At 37.4% G+C, this 18951-nt stretch overlaps 1 long non-coding RNA gene across 1 annotated transcript in view; it reads left to right on the top strand.

The window, feature by feature from the left end:
* Positions 1-13165, top strand: part of LOC142870898 (uncharacterized) — a 30621-nt gene extending 17456 nt beyond the window's left edge. Inside the window, exons 2-3 of the long non-coding RNA XR_012919220.1 lie at positions 612-760; positions 12260-13165. This is a non-coding gene — a long non-coding RNA (uncharacterized LOC142870898). The remainder of the gene's footprint in view (positions 1-611; positions 761-12259) is intronic.
* The last annotated feature ends 5786 nt before the right edge of the window (positions 13166-18951 follow it).

Here is an 18951-nt window from a genome sequence, read left to right as displayed (position 1 = left end):
CTTAGTATACGCTCTACTTATAAAAAGGTAAACTTTTCAAATACTGCAGCCCTAAAATCCTCATATCTTCCTTTGCTTTTACTCATATTCTCTTTTTCTACACTGAGAACCAAAAGGTGCCAGGCGCGGTGGCTCACGCCTGTAATCCTAGCACTCTGGGAGGCCGAGGTGGGCAGATTACTCAAGGTCAGGAGTTCGAAACCAGCCTGAGCAAGAGCGAGACCCCGTCTCTACTATAAACAGAAAGAAATTAATTGGCCAACTAATATATACAGAAAAAATTAGCTGGGCATGGTGGCGCATGCCTGTAGTCCCAGCTACTCGGGAGGCTGAGGCAGCAGGATCGCTTGAGCCCAGGAGTTTGAGGTTGCTGTGAGCTAGGCTGACACTAAGGCATTCACTCTAGTAGCCTGGGAAACAAAGCGAGACTCTGTCTCAAAAAAAAAAAAAACCCAAACAAACAAACAAACAAACAAACAAACAAAAACACTATAAAAAAAAAAAAAGAACTAAAAGGAACTGAAAATTTCTAGGAATGAACCAGGCCACCCTGTATGATTGAGTCAGTAAGTGCTATAATGGGTTATACATGTTGTCCTCCCTGCCAATAGGTGGCGCTTGCCAGAAGGAAAAAGCTGCCGTGTTGTTTTTGGGACCTGTGACCTGCTCTAGTCCCTCAGGAGAAGCACTTGAATGCCCCAAGCGGTGGGCGGGGCCCTGGAGCTCCCAAGGCCACTCCTTATTGTACACCACAGCAGAGGTGAGTGGAGGAGTCAGGGTGGGCAGGGCTGGGTCAGGCGATCGTGCCTCTAGGCTCCACAAAGGGAGCTATTTTGGCAGGGGTCCAGGGTCTGCTCCCAGATAAACTGTGGAAAACCACCAGGGAGGGGTTGAAGTGACCCCTCCAACTTCTTCCCGTGGAATGTCTGGTAGGTTCTGGGGACTTTTCCTTCAGAATTACACCCAGTCTATTTATTTATTTACTTACTTACTTACTTATTTATTCATTCATTCATTCATTCATTCATCTAAAACGTTTCCTTCTTTCTGAGATAATCTGGCAGCTGATGTTTCTGGCCAGCCATCTTCCTGGTTCTCCTTGGCCTGTATAATTATTATTAAGTTGTAAGTTAAGAGTTGATTAATGAAATGTTTCCTCTAGAGTACCCCTCCAATCCAGAAAGCCTGCATTTGGAGACAGGGGCTGTCTGAGATTCACCATCTGGCTGTCAGGAGTGAGTTTCACTCTTCTCCCCCTTTTCCCTGCCCTGCAGTCTCCTTCTGGTGTCTGGCAGCAGGCAGGAGCTGGAACTGGCTGAGCTCACCAGCCACTGCACCGCAGGCTGGGAGCTTCCCAGTCCAGGATCCTGCCCCGCCCGGGCTGAGACGGCAGCTTTCCTGTGAGGGTACTTTCCACGAAATACACTGTGACCCAGACTCACATTGTACTCTTCTCTCAGTTCTGCCCATGTGGGCTCCTGAGATTAGCTCACAAATCTCTCCTCCTGCTCTTAAGCAACACAATCGAGTCTTGGGGGGATGGGACCTGGCCTGCAGGCCTTTCCCTGGGAATCCCAAGTTCAATCCCTGACCATGCCAGGGAGAAGCGTGCTGGTCTCGAGCTGCCTGTTGAGTGCTCAAGCAGGTTTGGCGTCCCTCCGCTTTGGTGCATGCGCGGCTCTACTGAATCAGCCAGGCGAGCAGCACTGGGGAGGGCCGGGGGTCAGAGAGCTCACAGGTGGAGCACCCCCTGGTCCTGCTGCAGGTCTTTAAAAGGAAAGGTGTGAGCCCTATTCTCTGTGGAAGCTCGGGTGCGGTAGGCACAACCATAGAGGGGAAGGGGCTGCTTCTGAGAGTTTAACTCCATCATCCCTCTTGGCAACAGTGGGCAGAGGAGGAGAAGTGTCAGAATGGAGGAGGGATAACACTCTGGTCACCTCTGTCCCTCTGTCCAGAAGGCAGCCTTCCTGGAACGCCCAAACTCCGAGGTCACACAGATCCCCCAGAACCCACTCGCCCTTGTGGCCCCTACGGTCAGGGCAGGAGCTGGGAGATGTTTGCGTGGGAAAGAGCCAGACAAAAACTGAGGGGCTGAAGCTCCCTGGGAAGGACAGAGGTGCTCGGTGGGTGGAGAAGCAATACGGCCGTGTGCTGTCTCAGTGCGGGGCTGTGGTGACCAGGAAGCAATGCCAAGGGGGGCTGGCAGCCTGGTGCTTTGTCCTCAAGTAGCTCCCAGTTCACTGGTGACAGCAGGTTTGGGGCTTGTGAGGGTAGAAAGGCTCTCCAGCAGTTCAGGAGCCTGCTGACCGCCAGAGGTGCGAGGGAAGGAGAAACAAAACCACCACCTACCCTTTTTACTGGGCTCCAGGCTTCTTGGGGGATGCTCTCTGCTAATATCTTGCTCCTTGTTCTGCTCTGCAACCTCTTCCGGTGGAATCTCTGGTAGGTTCTGGCACTTTTCCTTCAGAATTACACCCAGTCTATTTATTTATTTTCATCTAAAACTTTTCCTTCTTTCTGAGACAATCTGGCAGCCCATGCTTCTGGTCAGTCATCTTCCTGGTTCTCCCTGGCCTGTATAATTGTTAAGTTGTAAGTTAAGAGTTGATTAATGAAATGTTTCCTCTAGAGTACCCTGCTTTGCTATGCCACCTCTTTGTCAATCTCTAGGAATTATTTTGATGTAAGTCATACTTAGAGATCATGATAACCCCATTTTATATCTTGCTGTTTTCTTTCTTAGGGAATATAAACACCTTCACTGACTCTTCTCTTTTCAATAATTTCGTTCTCTCTCTTCCTATTCCTTATTAAACTCTGTTCTCAGAGGTCATCTTTGTGCCACCTTGAAGTAAAATCTGGCAAAACTACAAATGCTGGACCTTTCAGAGATGATGCATTCACACTGGATTTAAAATTTTAAACCCAAGAAAAGAAACTAACTGTAATTCAATAAAGAGATGGAATTCAACTATATAGCTGCAGGCAAAGCAGCATGAAGACTTTCTAGTGGTCCCCGAAAATTATACCTGTGACAAAAACTGAACTTGTCCAAGAGAGTATGATAATAGGATCAGATATATGGAATGGGAAGAGTATAATTGGTGAGAGAAGATATCAAATGGCTTTATGCTTTGTGTTGTTTTTCCTCCTTCAGCGTCTGTTCGCTTCCCCTAAGTCATGAGTCCTCAGTTTGAACCTTTTTTCATAACTTATTAGCTGCTAAATATAACCAAGCCAAGCAAATAATTTCAGTTATCTTACCTATAAAATGTTTATTTCTAGTGTATATTGTGAGGACACTAGTGAAAGTTTACAAAAACACTTTTTAAGTGCTAGCCTAATATTAATAATTATAAGGATAATGGTTTTCCGATCTGACTCAGGTAAAACTAGATATCTAGGCTTTACCCTTTCTACTTCTTGAAAGTTAACCTCTTTGTCTCCCTACTCTAATAGAAAATTAAGAAAATGTTTTTGTAAAGGCAGAGTGAAACATAATTTTAGACTTCAAAAATCGAAGTAAACATTACTAACAGTTTCACGTAATACCTTATTTGGAAATATGTTGCTGTGAAAAAAAATTGGCCTGCCCTCCTATTTTCATTTATGCTATAATATTTTCAGTCATTCAAAATTTAAATTATTTTTTATTTTTATTCTTCTCCAAGAAACTTTAAAGAAACTCTTGAGGCCCTATTGAAGGATAGTAGTTGCTTAAAACTGAAATGGAGCTTTTCCAGATAGAGGATTATAAAAGTAGAGAGTTTTCTTTCTGCATTTAGCTTCCTCTGGACTGGTAAGCCCTTTGTTTGTCAAAGTTTTGTTGTTGTTTTGTTTTTTTTTTTGTTTTTTTTGTTTTTTTTTTTTTTTTTTTTTTTTTGTTGTTTTGGCATATTATGGGGGTACAGATTTTAAGGTTTCAATAAATGCCCATTTCCCCCCCTCCCCCCAAAAGTCTGAGTCTCCATCATGACCATCCCCCAGATGGTGCACATCTCACTCACTATGTATGTATATACCCGCCCCCCTCCCCCCTCCCACCTGCCCAATACCCTATTACTGTAGCACCTATGTGTCCACTTAGGTGCTACTCAGTTAATACCAGTTTGCTGGAGAATATATCTGGTGCTTGTTTCTCCATTCTTGGGATACTTCACTTAGTAGTATGGGTTCCAGCTCTAACCAGGAAAATATAAGGTGTGCTATATCACCATTGTTTCTTAGAGCTGAATAGTACTCCATGGTGTACATCTACCACATTTTATTAATCCATTCTTTGATTGATGGGCACTTGGGCTGTTTCCACAGCCTTGCAATTATGAATTGTGCTGCTATAAACATTCGAGTGCAGGTGTCTTTTTTGTAGAGTGTCACTGGATCATTTGGGTAGATGCCCAGCAATGGGATTGCTGGATCAAATGGTAGATTCACTTGTATCGCTTTAAGGTATCTCCATATTGCTTTCCACAGAGGTTGAACTAGTTTGCAGTCTCACCAGCAGTGTAGGAGTGTTCCTCTCTCTCCGCAACCACGCCAGCATTTATTGTTTGGAGATTTTTTGATAAAGGCCATTCTCACTGGGGTTAAGTGATATCTCATTGTGGTTTTGATTTGCATTTCCCTGATGATTAGAGATGTTGAGCATTTCTTCATATGTTTGTTGGCCATTCTTCTGTCTTCTTTAGAAAAATTTCTGTTCAAGTCCTTTGCCCACTTTTTAATGGGGTTATTTGATTTTTTCTTCCTAATTTTTGTGAGTTCTAAGTATATTCTAGTTATCAGTCCCTTATCGGATGCATAGGATGCAAAAATTTTCTCCCATTCTGTAGGTTGTCTGTTTACTTTCATGACTATTTCTTTGGCTGTGCAGAAGCTTTGTAGTTTGATCATGTCCCATTTATTTATTTTTGTTGCTGCTGTGATTGCCTTTGGGGACTTCTTCATAAACTCTTTGCCCAGGCCGATGTCTAGGAGAGTGTTTCCAACTTTTTCCTCTAGAGTTCTAATAGTTTCATACCTTAGGTTTAAGTCTGTTATCCAGTGTGAGTTGGTTTTTGTGAGAGGTGAAAGGTGTGGGTCCTGTTTTAGCCTTCTACAGGTGGCTATCCAGTTTTCCCAGCACCATTTATTGAAGAGGGATTCTTTTCCCCAGCGTATGTTTTTGTCTGCTCTGTCAAAGATTAGATGGCTATATGAGGATGGTTTTATATCAGGATTCTCACATCTGTTCCACTGGTCAATATTCCTATTTTTGTGCCAATACCATATTGATTTAATTACTACAGCTTTGTAGTATAGTTTGATATCTGGCATATTAATGCCTCCCATTTTGTTTTTGTTGCCTAGAATTGCTCTTGATATTTGGGGTCTTCTTTGGTTCCATACGAAGCGTAAAATTATTTTTTCTATATCTGTGAAGAATGCTGATGGGATTTTAATAGGTATTGCATTGAATCTGTAGATCAGTTTGGGTAGTATAGACATTTTGATGATATTGAGTCTGCCGATCCACGAGCATGGTATGGATTTCCATCTGTTTACATCCTCTGCTATTTCCTTCCTCAGTGTTTCATAGTTCTCCCTATAGAGGTCTTTTACGTCCTTGGTTAAGTATATTCCTAGGTACTTTAATTTCTTTGTTGCTATTGTGAAGGGAATTGAGTCTTTGATTTGGTTCTCAATTAGATTGTTGTTGGCGTATATGAATGCCTCTGATTTCTGTGTATTGATTTTGTATCCTGAGACTTACTAAATTCATTGATCAGTTCCAGGAGTTTCTTGGTTGAATCCTTGGGGTTTTCTAGATACAATATCATATCATCAGCAAACAGTGAAAGTTTAATCTCTCTGCCCCTATTTGGATACCTTTGATTCCATTTTCCTGTCTGATTGCTGTAGCCAAGACTTCCAGCACTATGTTGAACAGAAGTGGAGATAGTGGGCAGCCTTGTCTGGTTCCAGTTCTAAGTGGGAATGATTTCAATTTTTCCCCATTCAGTATGATGTTGGCTATGGGTCTGTCATATATGGCTTGTATCAAAAATCTCCCAAAAAAGAAAAGTCCCGGTCCAGATGGCTTCACACCTGAATTTTACCATACTTACAAAGAAGAACTAGTACCTATCTTGCAGAAACTATTCCACAACATCGAGAAGAACGGAAACCTCCCCGACACGTTTTATGAAGCGAATATTACTCTGATACCAAAACCAGGAAAGGATGCAACAAAAAAAGAAAACTACAGACCAATATCCCTAATGAATATAGATGCGAAAATTTTCAACAAAACCTTAGCTAACCGAATCCAGACACTTATCAAAAAAATAATCCACCTCGACCAAGTGGGCTTCATCCCAGGGATGCAGGGATGGTTCAACATACGTAAATCTATAAATGCAATTCACCACATAAACCGAAGCAAAAACAAAGACCACATGATTCTTTCAATAGATGCAGAAAAAGCTTTTGACAAAATTCAACACCCTTTCATGATACGAACACTTAAGAAAATAGGCATAGAAGGGACATACCTAAAAATGATACAAGCCATATATGACAGACCCATAGCCAACATCATACTGAATGGGGAAAGATTGAAATCATTCCCACTTAGAACTGGAACCAGACAAGGCTGCCCACTATCTCCACTTCTGTTCAACATAGTGCTGGAAGTCTTGGCTACAGCAATCAGACAAGAAAATGGAATCAAAGGTATCCAAATAGGGGCAGAAGAGATCAAACTTTCACTGTTTGCTGATGATATGATATTGTATCTAGAAAACCCCAAGGATTCAACCAAGAAACTCCTGGAACTGATCAATGAATTTAGTAAAGTCTCAGGATACAAAATTAATACACAGAAATCAGAGGCATTCATATACGCCAACAACAATCTAATTGAGAACCAAATCAAAGACTCAATTCCCTTCACAATAGCAACAAAGAAATTAAAGTACCTAGGAATATATTTAACCAAAGAGGTAAAAGACCTCTACAGGGAGAACTATGAAACACTGAGAAAGGAAATAGCAGAGGATGTAAACAGATGTTGTTTTGTTTTTATATCAGACTTTCACAAAAGATGCATTACTTGAGAATAGGCCAAGGGAAAAGTAGACAGATTTATGAATTATCCTCTATGTAGACATTTAACCAAAAAGGTGACTTTTTTGACTTCTTGTTAGATTTTGCCTTTTATAGAATGTTTAATTTTATATTTTATACAAAGGAGACAATTTTGAGTGGAAATGGGCTTTGATCAAGGCATTAATGTGACAATCAAGTTTCAATTGGACTTAAGTTGAGTGGAATTTCCTATCCTTTCTTTTCCTGTCATAAATAATAATTACCTATTTGTTATTCAAACATACCCAGCTTGTACTATCCAGATCTTGTTGTAAGGCTGTGAAGGTAGACATGTAGTACTGTCAGGGATCTTAAAATTACCCAGTCATGCTCCTTATTTAACAGATGAAGTAAATGGTGCTCAGAAAAACTAAAAAGATAAGGGCTTTGCTCAAGGTTACACCAATGTGCATTGGTGTACCCACCAGCAGTACTGGTTCACCAATTCCATTTCAGGATTTTCTCTGGGCTTTCCCCCTGTTGATAATGTCCTATCCTTTTCATCTCTTGCTGGTGCTGTCATCAAGCTCTCTGATATGCAAGAGTTCTCAGATAGTGCAACACATTCAAATGCTTTCTTTCCTATCATGGTTTCCAGGTAGCATGGCTCCATGTTTTAACTTTAAGGACTGATGGTTCAAATACATCCCCAACTGACTTAAAATATTAACTCTTAGAGAGTCCTTCAGGTAACTGTCAAATACCATGTTCTATTTTTCTGTTTGTTTCAGCTACATGTATAGCTGTCTGCATCCACTCTAAGCTACAAAGAAAACAATTCTGGATCTACTCCATTTTTAATGTTCAATAAAAATGCATGACTTTATTCATATTTTTTTTTCTAAATTTTGATCAGTCAGGCATAATTAAATCCTTAAAAAAGCACTCAAAGCACTGAATTAATTAAAATGTCTTCTGCTTAGGCTGTAAGCATTGAGGAGCAGCATTCAATAGCCATATTTTCCTTATTATCCACCCCTCCTAATTCTTTTTCAAAATAAACCCATGAGAATCAGTTCAAGGCAGTGAGGAGAGAGATTAAACATTCTTTAAGTGAGAAGGGAGAAGAAAAGGCTACTATTCATAAATGTTGAAGAAGAAGAAGTAATGCCTGTAGGGAAAGTTTTTAGCCAATGTAAAATGCAAGTTAATACAAGGCGTGCACTTGTATTCAGGATAAATAATAGGCAGTGAAGGCAAGACAATGACATTTAACATATTATTAATAAATTGTTAAGTAGTTATTTATGAAAGAAATTTAATTTTTTAGAGAGAAACAAGGCAAGAAATATGAAATAAATTTATATAAGGATGTAAAATGCACATAGAACTAGATTAAAGAAAAGTGATTTCACTTACATATGTAATATGCTGAAGTATAAACTTCCATGCCTTGGATTTTTACTTTTAGGAAGGTGGAACAGACTTACTTTTCCATGTTCTTCCCACTAAGTACAATTAAAAACCCTGGATATTACGTATAAAGCAAACATAAGAAGGTAGACTTGACTGGTGTCCTTGGGACCTGAGCTATGATTTGGTTGTTGAGTTCCCTGGATATTGTTTTTCATCATATATCCTGGACTAGAAGCTAAAGAAGCCAGCAACCTAGAAATACCAACCTAAGCAGACAAAAAGTACCCCCCACCCAAACCCTTTTCTTTCAGCCAAAGAAAGGGTAAAGGGCAGCCTTGCAAAACAGAAAACTTTTAAGCAGTAACTGCTTCCCTATAAGTAAACACCACACACACAAGCACACACAAAACCGAGGCCCCACCACCATCCATGCTAGCAAAGTCTAAGTAGGGAGCCTGGACTTCCACCCTTGCAGTCCTATAAGGAATCACCCAACACTTCCATAGGTTGGTGTCAAAGTAGGCCAAGTATGGGTCTGGGACTTTCATCCCTACTGGCTCCACCCCTTGTGTTATTAGAGACATGATGCCAATCATACTCACAAAAGACCCAATCCCAAATGCCATAATCCCAAATGTTGAAATCCTGAAGTTGAAATCTGAATTGCAAAAGATCAAAATACTAATATCTAAAATCTCAAAAAGCACAGTCCTGAAAAATTAAAATCCCTAATATCGAAAGCCAAATCCTGAGGAAGGGTTTAGTGTGCTTTGGCTATACACAGCGTAAAATAGCATCATGTTAGTCACATCATGCTAAATTCAACTCCTACTGTGTTATTGTCTTTATTTGGAAATTAAGTACAGTTTAACAAGATGTGTATTGGTTCCAAGTTGACAAGGGTGGACTTGTGGCTTTAATTTTAAGTGCCAACTTGACTGGATTAAGGAATACCTAGAAACCTAGTAAAGCACAATTTTGGGTCTGATTATGAGGGTGTTTTCAGAGATCAGTGTGTAAGTCTCAGTAGATTAGATGGGAAGGATCTCCCTCCAATGCTCCAAGTGTTTTGAAGATCATAGAAAAAGTGAAAACGCAGGCAAAAAATACAAGAATCTCCCCTACCCAATTATTTAATTGTGTACTTTTGCCCTTCACGCCTAGCACATGCTTGCCTTCAAAACAACACCTTACCACAGAGAATAAAAATAATTCGACAAGCTTAGTGACCTTCTGAACCAGATGCTTGCTGATAAAAAGATTCCTCCAGTGTTACAAAACATGTCAAATGGTGAACAATTCTTGGTTGGGGATTTGACTGTCAAAAAAGATAGACTTATATTTACCACTAAATCTAACATAGAAAAACTAGTGGCTAAGGGATGGCATTTTCAAAACTGTCCCCCCTGATTTTTATCAGCTATAAACAATTCATGACCCTGTTGGGTCTGAACATATTAGAACTTATCCACTTGTTTATATATTAATGACTTGAAAAAGCAAAACATTTTATAAATGTTTATTTGAAGAGTTGGTAGACTTTGCAGGAAAAAATGGATTTCAGTTGAATCCCCAAGCCATAATGACAGATTTGGAATCAGGTACTTTTAAAAGTGAATTTCAAGGAGTTACCAATAAAGTTTCTTTTTCTCATTCAGCCCAATGCATCTAGCAGAAAATACAGATGAGACAATTGGCCACGCCATAGGGCAATGACAAAAACTTTGGTTTAAAAATGCATCATTTGTCTGCATAAGCATTTCTTCCAGCTGATGAAATTCCAGGTGCTTTTAATAAATTAAAGCCATATTTTCCTGAGGAAGCCAGTGAAAATACTGACTGGTTCACAAATAACTATGTACATGGTAGGATAAGAAGACACTTACGCAAAAGTTTTGCTGTTTGATCACCATTATTGTTGCCACAAAATCTGTGGTCTGTATATGTGAAATGGGTTTCCACCTACCCAAAACAACACAGAAGCATGGCACGGAGGATGGGAAAATTTCCAAGGGAATGCTCAGGTTGGTGCATGGTGAATCATAGAATTTCAAATAGAACAGCACTACAGAGAAAACGAATATGTATATACTCTCCTAGGACAGCCATACCCTAAAAGAAAAGAAAATTAAAACAAAAACAAAGACAAAAACAAAAGAAAACAAAAACACAGCCCGGTGTGGTGGCTCATGCCTGTAGTCCCAGCTATTCATGAAGCTGAGGTGGGAGGATCTGGAATTACTTAAGGCTAGGAGTTCATAACCAGCCTGCTGTGTGATAGAATGAGACCCCCATCTATAAGGAAAGGAAAGGAAAGGAAAGGAAAGGAAGGGAAGGGAAGGGAAGGGAAGGGAAGGGAAGGGAAGGGAAGGGAAGGGAAGGGAAGGGAAGGGAAGGGAAGGGAAGGGAAGGGAAGGGAAGGGAAGGGAAGGGAAGGGAAGGGAAGGGAAGGGAAGGGAAGGGAAGGGAAGGGAAGGGAAGAGGGAAAGGGAAAGGGAAAGGGAAAGGGAAGGAAAAAGCAGCTACCATTAAGATGCAAGACTTTCAGGCCGGGCGCGGTGGCTCAAGCCTGTAATCCTAGCTCTCTGGGAGGCTGAGGCGGGCGGATTGCTCGAGGTCAGGAGTTCGAAACCAGCCTGAGCAAGAGCCAGACCCCGTCTCTACTGTAAATAGAAAGAAATTAATTGGCCAACTAATATATATAGGAAAATGAGCCAGGCATGGTGGCGCATGCCTGTAGTCCCAGCTACTTGGGAGGCTGAGGCAGAAGGATTGCTTGAGCCCAGGAGTTTGAGGTTGCTGTGAGCTAGGCTGACACCACGGCACTCACTCTAGCCTAGGCAACAAAGCGAGACTCTGTCTCAAAAAAAAAAAAAGATGCAAGACTTTGAAATATAGTTAATGATTGTGAAAATTGGCCAGCTCTCCATGACTACCTCTGTGCAGTTGCCCATAATCTATCATCACTTTAATACACATTTTTGTACATCTACATTTTCTTAGTGTTTTTAAGTTTTGCTTGTTTTTTTTGTTTGTTTTATGTTTTTCTCACTATCTTAAATTGTCAGCATTATTTTTTCTAATTTGCTATGCTACGTATTTCATCTTTGCATTGTTTCCAGTACTGGAGAGATAAATTGTGCAAAGACTTTTAGAGAGTTCTAATTCATTTTATGCAGTTTTTCCAAATTTGGCTCCACTAGTACAACATTGGCTTTGTTTGTAAACATTGTGCATAAACATAAAAAAGCTGAAAATTTCCTAATAAATGAAGAGATGTCTTTTTTGTACATCTGCATTTGTGAAAGGTAAAATTTCTCCTTAGCTCTTTGAACAACTGCATATGTGATGGCAACTCATCAATCTTGTCAAAAGACTTAGGCTGTCCCTCATAGTATTTCATATGACTGCAGTTATAAAGCTGAGTGCACACAATTACCAACCATAGTGATATGCATTTATGCATTTTGCTTTTTGATTTATTTCTTTATGGATATGATTTGTCTGCTCATAACTTATATCAGTGCTACTGTCGTTAGTATACCCGAGTGTTTATGATTGCAAAATTATACGTTATTATTGCCTATTTTATTGTGTACAGTGACCTATGAAGTGTTCTGTCATGTTTTTATATGTTTGTCAAATAAATATGCCTATAACAGTGTAAATAAATGTCTTTTAAAGAATTTATCTTTCCAAAATTATATTTTTGGCATTTTGATCTTTTGGGATTTCAACATTCCAGTATTATAATATCTGGGATTGTGTCTTTCAGGATTACGGTCAGAGACCATATGAGGAGCAGGGACATCCACTTCCATCTGGCAGTACTGAGGTGCCCTTTCACTGGGGCAGTGTCAGAGGAGGTCTGCTGAAGAATCAGAACTTTCACTACTGTCCAGAAATAATGAAGCCATAGCACTGGATTTATAGCAGCCGTGATGATAATGCTTCAACAAACACTTATGGATGTGGCTAAAACAAGTCGGTAAATAGAAAGCTGCAGCAGAGAAATACTAATAGAAAGTCTCATGAGAGAAATGGAAGATATCAAGGAGAACCAAATGGAGAGAAGAACAAAAAGTTCAGTAAATCGCCACAACAGCAGAATGGAGGAAGCAGAAGAAAGAATTAGTAAACTGAAAGACAAAAAACAGAAATTGTTCAATCTGAACAACAAAGACAAAATACACTGGAAAAAGTGAATCAAACCTTAGAGACCTGTGGGACTATAACGAATGGTCTAACACTTATAATTTAAAACCACCAAGTGATATCATTGCACACCAATCAGAAGGTTGCAATAAAAAAAATAGTAATATCACCAAATACTGGAAAGGATGCAGAGAAACTGAATCATCTATATATTGCTGTTGGGGATATAAAATAGTACAAGCATTTTGAAAAACAGTTTGGCAGTTTCTTAAAAACTAAATATGCACCTATCATACTACCCAGCAATTGCAATGCTGGGCATTTATCTCAGAGACATGAAGACTTATGTTCAAACAAATATCTGTACATGAATGTATATAGCAGTTTTATTCTTAATAGCTCAAAACTGGAAACAGCCCAAATATCCTTCAATTGATGAATTAAACGAACTATGGTACATCCATACTGTGGATTTCTATTCAATAATAAAAAAGGAACAAATTATTGACACAAGCAGCAACCTGGATAAATCTCCAGTGAATTATGCTGGACAATAAAAAAGCTAATTTCAAAGGTCACATAGTGTGTGATTCTAGTTATGTAAAACTCTTGAAGTGCCAAAATGATAGAAAGGAAATACAGATCAGTGGTTACAAGGAATTGAGAAAGTGAATGAAATGGGTGTGGCCATAAAAGGCACCAGAGAGGATCCTTGTGGTGATGGAAATGTTCTATATCTTGACTGTGTCAATGTTGTGGTACTGTACTATAGTTTTTCAAGGTGTTGCCATTGGGGGAAACGTGGCAATGGTTACACATGCCTCCTATCTGCATTATTTCTAACAGCAACATGTGAATATACAATTATCTAAAAACAAACAAAACCTAGAAATTGAATGCCTAATATAAATCCTCTCAAAAGTTTCCACATCCCTAGTAGGTAAAATTCAGTGTTGCATATAATTTATTTTGAGATAATCAAAAGAAGAGGAATAAATGATTTAATATAGGTTGTGTATTTTCCTCTAGGAACTTGTACATGACAACTTACTGGCCTGAGTGAGGCAGTTAATGACTTAATAAGCATTAAAGTGCTGCAGTCCTCTGAATCTTGCCCATTTATTTCTGTGAGTTACCTGTATTAAAATTGTTAATGATTGTATCATATATGTAAGGGAACTGAATAGTATGTTCGACATTGACAAGTGATTCTCATAGCTAGGTCTAAAAACCTATGGAGGTCTCTGAGACCATTTGAGAGATACATGAGGTCAAAACTGTTTTCATCAATATTATTTGCCTTTTTCATTGTGCTATTGACATTGATGCTAGGTAAAACTGCTGAGACTTTATCAAAAACCAAAGCAGTGGTGCTAATATATACTCCCAGTCATTGTATTCTTCACTGTCATGCAGTAATAAAAGGTCTTCACAGTAATACATTTCTGTTTACACTTAAGAATACACTTGATGAAGCAGTAAAATGATTGATTTTATTAAATTTCAACTTGTTAGTAGATATTTTTAATATTCCATTTGATGAACTATGAGGTACATATAAAGCACTTTTGGTGCATACAAAAATATGGTGATTGTCTCCAATAAAACACTTGTGTGATTCTTTCAGTTTGGAGTTTAATGAGTTGCTTTTTGCATGGAACACCATTTTATTGAAAGAACAAATGACACACAAACTATGGTTATTTATACTTGGGTACTTGGTAGACATTGTATTGAAAATAAACAAGACAAGCCTGTCGTTTCAAGGAAAACAATTGACAGTATTTGTTGCCAGTGATAAAATTTGTGAGTTCAAGTGAAAATTAGAATTTGGAAACGTTTGAATCTGTTTCTTTGAGCTTGGCAATTTTCTAACATTTAAAACTTTTCTGAGGATAATGGTGGCTATATTAAGTGTGATTTTTAATATTGTAGAATAAAATGTGTTACCAATGGAAGATAGATACAACTTAATTAACCAATATTTTCCAAATGCCAATGAGTGATAAATCAAAATTAGGCATCAGTAAAAGAAGCATTCAAAGTACAAGCAAGATCAATAGATTTTATTGTTATAAAAAGTTAATTAATTTTACATTGCAATTAATCTTTAAGAAACTATGGCCTGTTTAGTTTTGGTGCAGGTCAAAGAAGAATAGCCACAAGATTGTTTTAATAGCCTCTAAAGATTATTAAAATAATCTTCCCTTTTCAACTTATCTATCCATGTGAAGCTGAATTTTCTTTATCTGCTTTAAGCAAAAGAATATGTTGCAACAGATTGGATAAAGTAGTCGAGAATGTAACCACCTTCAATTAAGCCAGACATCAGGAAAACTTAAAAAAAAAAAAAAAGTAAAACTATGTCACTGTCTTCACTGATTTTATTTAAAAATAATTATTTTTTATAAAAATAAATTTTCATAGCATATACTGAATGCTTTGTTATTTTTAAATAAATGAAATTTTTTAGTTTTAATTTTTAATATAGAACAAGTATAAACTTCACCCACAGTAAAAAATATCTTAAAGACCTTCTACAATTTTTAAGAATGAAAAGAGATCAAAAGTTTGACAATCACTGAACTAGATTATTGCTGCCAATGTGTAAAACATTGGAACACAGACCTCTATATCCTTGTGGTACCAGCACTCCTTTAAATTATGCCAATTTTTCAAATAATTAAACTATTGGCAAGATATCTATATTCAACCCACACTGGAAGCAGAACTGAATATATAAGATTCCAAAACTGTACAAAACTGAAAAGTTAGTAGGATTATATTTTCCCAATTATATTTCCAGTTTGTATAAACTGTAACTTTCTTTTTCCTTTTTTAGTTTTTTTTTTATACAGGGAAACATTCAAATATACATTAAAGTGAAGAGTACAACAAACCTCCATGGACTAATCCAGCTACAAATGCTATCAATATTTTGTCATTCTTCATTCAATTCCCACGTCTCTATTTGTTTCTTTTTACTGGATTATTTAAAATAAAGTTCCAAACATCCTCCCTTTTCATTCACAAATAATTCAGTGTCCCTAACAGATAAAGGATTTTAATAATACAACCATATTTTTAATCTAGAAAAATTAAGGGTAATTTTTTAAATTCATCTGATAACCAATCTATGTTCATAAAATCTATTAGCTTCAAAAATGTCTTATAGTTTGTTTGCCAATATAAGGATGTAAGTAAGCCTATGCGTTGTATGTCAATTATTATCCTTTAATCCATAACAGTTTCCCACCTTCTTTAAAATGCCAATTATTTATTGAAGAAAATAGTCTACAGTTGTATAAAATTTGCCTCGTTCTGCATTTTGTGGATAGTGATCTCATGGTGTTTTTCAATGTGTTCTTTTATACCACTATTTACTGTAAACTTATAGAGGCTTGATTAGATTCAGGTTCATTTTGTTTGTTTGTTTTTGGTAGAGGGGATGAAGAAACTGGAATAATTAATTCATAGGTAGATCTATATATTATTATTGCATTATACCAGAAGGCATATTACTTTTAGTAATATAAAGATTGAAAGGTTCTGGTATTATAAGCCTAAAACTTCATTTATTTTTCCAGGCAATTTTTCCTTGAATGGCTTTAGCAGTTATCAATAACCATGGCCTATGTATAAAATTTCATTAGAATTTTCAAAATAGTGATTTTTTTTCTGATTCTATCATTACTTGTACTCTTATTAGTTGTGATTCTTCAATAAAGAACATTCTCTTATCAATTATTTAGTTATAGCCCACACAAGAAAAGCAAGATACATAGATAAATATATGTTTTAGTTTCTATTTATTTATTAATCTTTAGGAAAATAAATTTGTATGCTGGGAACCTCCAAGAGGGACCAATAAGTGGTTTTTAAAAATATTATTATGGTCTTTATGTATTTTACCTATTTTAATCCATTGCTGTCATTATCCTTCATGCTCAAAATATCCCATATTTGGTCATTGGTAGCCCTTTCCCGTCAGCTTCAATACACTTAAAGACTTCTGTGATTTGTCTGTTTTACTAAACAATACAGTTTGGAGCTATAGTTTGCATCCACAGTGTTCTTCATAATTCTCTTGCTTTCTGTTACATTAAGATGCCCCAGGTTAGTCTTATACTTTCTTCCCCAGTCCCTAATAAGTCATTTTTCCAAGGAGTTGGTACATTTTAGTGAGAAATTATGATACTTGGAGTCTGCAATTTTGGGACCAGTGTTTTTATTTGCCCCTGGCTTATTATTGTTTGAATTTTGTAGTGAATACTGCTGGGAAACATATTTTAAAGACAAAGAGAGAGAGAGAGAGAGAGAGAGAGAGAGAGAGAGAGAGAGAGAGAAGTAAGACAGGAAATTATAAATAAAATTGCAATTTAAATTTAACATTATAGGCTTTCTGCTTAACTCTTGATTTTGTCTTGTTTGCTTAATTCCATATTTTATCTTAATTCTCTTACACTGAAAAACTTTATTTCTAACAATATTATTATGAGTGATTGTTTATTTTATCTATATGCGTGCATGTGTGCACATGTGTGAATATACAGATGCTCCTAGACTTACAATGGGTCTATAGCTCAAGAGGCCCATTGAAAGCTGAAAATATTATAAGTTGAAAATGCATTAAATACACTAACCTGTCCAACATCATAGGTTAGCTTAGCCTAACTTAAAGGTGCTCAAAACACTTCCAATAGCCTACAGTTGGACAAAATTATCTAACACAAAGCCTATTTTATAATAAAATGTTGAATATTTCATGCAATTTATTAAAATACTGTACTGAAAGTGAAAGAATGATTTTATGTGTACTATGAAGTACAATTTCTACTGAATGCATTACCACTTCACACCACTGTAAAGTCAAAAAGTCCTAGCTTGAACTATGGTAAGTCAGAGACCGCCTGTATTTTGAAGTCAGATAGTGTTAGGCCTCCAGATTTTCTCTTTTTGTTCAAGATTTGTTATTTCTGAATCTATGTTCTGATAATAGGTCCACGTTCCCCAGGCACGGGTCTAGCTCAATAATTATGCCACTTTCCCCATCAAAACTTTCATTCTTACATATAGCTTGGTATCAGTGGTCCTTATCATTCTAAAATATAGAGTTTTCTTTTTATAACTACTGTAAATATATATCAAACACTCTTCATAGTACTTGTAATACTGTTAACCAATGAGTCAGAAATCATGGTAATAAGGAGCTAATATGCATTCTACAATATTTCCGAAGCAGTGTAGTGTGTTGGAATGTGATACATTTGTTGAGTCAATGAACAATGCCTGCTCTGCCCTTGTATCTGGGAAACCTTTGAGATAATTGACTTAACTATTGATCAAATGATTAACAACTCTAAGCTATACCTTTTTCAGGGACAATTGCTTCCTGTTTCCCATTTTCATTTCCCTGATACTATCCTCTCAGGGATTCACATAATAGGCATTTAAAAGATTTGTTGAATAAATTAAGGGTCCCCTATCTTCCTACCGATGGGTGGTAAAGCCTTTCTTCTATAAAATGCTTTCTGCTAATGTGTAAACTGGCTAATGTGTTATTCTTTCCAAGCAGCAAAATACCCAAACCTAATTAAAGGGAAGGAGTTTTCTTTTGTTTAGTTTAATTTTAGAAGACTATTCAAGGATGAGGCTTATTTGTGCCTATAGGACACTGGGGGGGTGCTGATAGATAAATATTGTATTACCTTTTATCACAATCGGGATTTATAAGCATAGTCGCTTTCTTCATTGGTTTTGTAGGAAGACAGATTACCGATGCCATGTGGGTAGTTCCCATTAGACTGATGAAATTTTTTCCAAAGACATCCTGTCTCTGCTGGATGAGAATGAATAGTTTGCCCATCGCAGGGACTTTGGACAGATCCTAAGGATGCTGCAACAACAGACTTGGGCTTAAATGGGCAAAAAAAAAAAAATCTAAGAGTCAGAGAGAATATAAAATTAAAATTCTGACAACTAAAATATTGCAGAGATTCTTTCAGAGTATGTAGAAATCAGTGCATTTGTTCTTAGATGCCATTATCAAGTAATTGGTGACTTTCGAGACCAGGATTGCCAAAAAATATGATGAGCTGTGGACCTCGTTCATTCAATTTTTCTTCTTTATGGAGTAATTTTATTGATGGCCTTGCTGAAAATGATTCTCCTTAGGGAGCTAAAGCAGCTCAGAAACCAAGTCTAAGCAAGAAGGAACTTTAGAAAGTTCTTGTGTTTCATAAGTCAAAGGTTCCTAAAAAGCAAGCTAACAAATTAGCTTGCTTTCTCTCAATAATATCTGGCAGTAAACTC

The sequence above is a fragment of the Microcebus murinus genome, chromosome 5 (assembly GCF_040939455.1).
Source record: "Microcebus murinus isolate Inina chromosome 5, M.murinus_Inina_mat1.0, whole genome shotgun sequence".
Classification (NCBI taxonomy): domain Eukaryota; kingdom Metazoa; phylum Chordata; class Mammalia; order Primates; family Cheirogaleidae; genus Microcebus; species Microcebus murinus.
The sequence above is the reverse complement of the archived record's forward strand: the minus strand, read 5'-3'. Positions and strand labels throughout refer to the sequence as shown.